This window comes from Pinus tabuliformis, chromosome 2_2, assembly GCF_031772625.1.
Source record: "Pinus tabuliformis cultivar Carrire ecotype Pingquan chromosome 2_2, CPIR1, whole genome shotgun sequence".
Taxonomy (NCBI): Eukaryota; Viridiplantae; Streptophyta; class Pinopsida; order Pinales; family Pinaceae; genus Pinus; species Pinus tabuliformis.
The window spans coordinates 400,819,815-400,823,353 of NC_142300.1; the positions used below are offsets into that span (position 1 = coordinate 400,819,815).

Below are 3,539 nucleotides of genomic sequence, written 5' to 3' on the forward strand. Positions count from 1 at the left end.
ATTTTACACAAATTCTTTAACAAATGTGCATTTGTTTTAAATACTTGAATCTCTAAACCACCTATTGGCTTACATAAAAAAAAACCATTAATATTTGAAAGTAAAATTTACACATATTTTACATAATCAGTATTCATTTCTACAAAAATATATTAACTCTAATCCAATTTCATCGTATATTATCATATCCAATATCATTTAAAATATATTATCATAAGATAATATATTAAAAGTTAAATATTATTTAAATTCTTAAAATATTGTAATTGTATTATTATTGAAAAGTTAGATTTACAAAAGTATGCTTTAATAAATCATCATAAAGATTGAAAAAGATGTACCATAAGAATATGAGAGTGGATTGCTTTATTTTATTTTTCACGTTTAAATACAAATATCTTTTAGTTGATTTAATATGTATTAAAAACTAAATGTTATTTTAAGTCCCATTTTATGCCGAGAAAAAAATAAGACCCAAACAACTTTTAGGGTTTACAATATGAACCCAAAAAAAACAAAACCCAGCCCAAAACAAAGAAAAGTAAATTAGAGTCCTTGCGATAAAATGTTAACGAGCTTTAATCAGGAACTTAAGAGATATTTAAGCCTGCAAGAGAGTTTATAAAAAACCCTTCTGTGATGTTGATCCCTAATAATGTACCTCATGAACACGGACAATGAGAAAAGAGGCCAGGAAGAGGTGTTATTAAACATCTGCAAGGAGAAGCACCTAGATGCTTTGGCCCTATGAAGCTCGTTCATGTCCAACAGTCATGTGTTGAGGTGGAAAGCCAAGAAATGGTTGTGCTTCTTAATAAGCATATCACATAGGAACAAATACAATCAGACTTGAGATTCGAGGTATCAAGGTGCATTGGGTCCATTTGTAGTGGACTAAATAAATAATTTCGATGGGTATCATTTTGCTAGAGTCACGAGAAGGAAGATGCTATTGGATCGCATGCTCTAAGAGCAAGGGGAGGAGGAAGGGAGGAATTGGGTGGGATACAGATAAGGATGTCATCCATAACAGGACAAATTTCTTGCCAGAATCTCGTAATTTTTTTTTTTTTTAAATCAAAATGCTGGTATTTGAATTTTTTATTTTTTATTTTATGGTGGAAATGGATTCAACACCATCAAGAATCCCCAAGCACCCAAAATCCTAAAGTTTGACAGCTGTAATCCAAATTTTCAAAAATTTTAGCCATATTTTATGATAATCTAACCAGTATTTCCATTACTTTCCAAGCTAATGTGTGGGTTATTTAAAATATGTTCTTTTCACATACATTGTATTTGTGCATTGTTGCTTGTCAAGAATGAAATAAATATGGTGGAATTGAAAAGTCATTTCTTTCCTCGTCCCCACAACTAATCCTGTAAGTGTTCCTGGTCTGTTAAATTGAGGATCGCATTCCATTTTCTTCACACAAGCCTTCCTTTGCAGAGAAGATCATAGTACTATGTATATATGTTGCCCACTGGGCTTGTCTTCGCTCCTAATTATCATAATGGAATTTGGAACCATGGAGATGTTTCCCAATAGAAATATGATGAGGGATTTGAAGTTATCAAGTGATCCTAATCCCAGGAAATTTCTATATGGAGCCTTCCCCGCCGATATAATAAATTTTGAGGATAATTTCTCAAATGTCCTGCACATGACGTCAGGAAATGTGGACAATAGCTATGCCCACAACTCCACCCGAAAAGGATTCCAGCATCAGTGCCAGAGGAGTATCATAATTTATGTGTGGAAGGAGGGCCTAATTTTCCCCCATTGCAATGGAGGGTTTGTCAAGAAAACGGAGAGACCAACACCAAATGTTGGGTACCACCCATATACACCCAGGGGAGGGCACAAGCAGGAGCAAGGGGGATTGCGATTCTAGCCATGGAAAGTCGGACCAGATCCTCCCAAGGGTTGTTCTACAACTCTTATAGTTGATCATGGCATAACCCAAATGATAGAATCCCTTGTTGCTTTCTTCCAACATGGGACCGATGACAACAACACCAATAGTAATACCAATGATGAGGAGCGAATAGGAAGAGGAAGAAGGGCACAAGTTAGGATAATTCCTGGTGGGTTCAATCCTATGATGTTTACTCATGGTCAAATGATGCATAATTTCATGTGTCTAGGTGGGGGGAATGTGGAATTCTTTGTTGATGACAGCACAGGGGCATGGCCAACCATATTACTTGGTAACTTTGGAGATTATTTCCTTGGCTTGGTTTGGATTAGCTTATTTAGCAACTGGCAGAAAATGACCCCAACAGGTATGGTACACCTCCTACCTCCAAATCTTCCATAGGAACAATGCCCACCATTAAAATTACCCAAGACCTTCTTGTTACCGATTCTACACAATGTGCAGTATGCAAGGATGAATTTGAAGTGGGCACTGAAGTAAGATAGATGCCCTGTAAACACATGTACCATTCTATTTGCATCCTTTTGTGGCTTGAACAACATAATTCTTGTCTAGTTTGTCGATATGAGATGCTCACAGATGACGTGGAGTATGAACAGGCTCGCTCATGTGGGCAAATCTCTCCTTAGGTTAAGAATTCTAGCAGCACATCAGATGGGCAAGGTGGAAATCTTGATGGGTTTTCTTCACAGGGTATTTTTGGAACATCAAATAATAGTAATAATGAATCTTTCGGGCCTGAAATGAGCTCTGGAAATACCATGGTCAATACTAGTAGTATTTCCCCAAATCAACGAGAAGCTTTTGGTGGTGGTGTTGTTGTTATATTTCCTACCCACGAAGCATCTAATGTCAATGGTAGTGGTAGAGGGACAAGAAGGAACTTTGAGGTGTCTCTTGCGGGGCCATTCAGGGTTTCCTTTTCAACAACTCAACAAGCTCAAGCTGAAACAAGCTCTGATCCAGCAAACAGTGGAGAGACTATTTTAGTAGACGAGACGAGGGAAATTACGTTCAAGGAAACAACTCAACTACTCTGAGGGCAGAGGATAATGGTGATACTCTTATGTCTGAATCAAGAGAGGGAGACTTGGATTGATGGTTTGTAACTTATATCATGCAACTGTAGCTAGCTAAAGTTGAGCTTTTTTAAAGGTATCATTTTCAGGTCATTCAACAATTCCATGTAAAACATGAAATAAGGACTAGTTCAGATATTTTCCTGTTCCCACACTGAAAATTTATTTACAGCTTGGGCAATTTTATTCGTCACCTTAGTTTTCATTATTGTGGAATACTACTACTACAGTGAATAGGTTGCAATCATGATCAACAGATCAAGTTATTTTTTGATGAATGATGTTAATTCTCTACTGTTAAGGGATTTTAAGGTAATTTTTAGGAAAATTTTACATATCATTAGATCAATGCATATTTCTTTGAAAAAAAATTTAAGCACAGAGAATTAGAATCAAAATAACATATTGTTTTGAATGTCATGAATGAGAAATGCCAATAGCAAATGATAGCAATAGAATGGTGATAATTCCTTGATTTCAGTTTAGAATATATTTTGGTTAGACTTTCCAATATCAGAAA

The 3,539-nt window shown here is 35.9% G+C and overlaps 1 pseudogene; it reads left to right on the plus strand.

The window, feature by feature from the left end:
• Nucleotides 1–1,529: 1,529 nt before the first annotated feature.
• LOC149192971 (E3 ubiquitin-protein ligase RING1-like) lies at nt 1,530–3,039 on the plus strand (annotated as a pseudogene).
• The last annotated feature ends 500 nt before the right edge of the window (nt 3,040–3,539 follow it).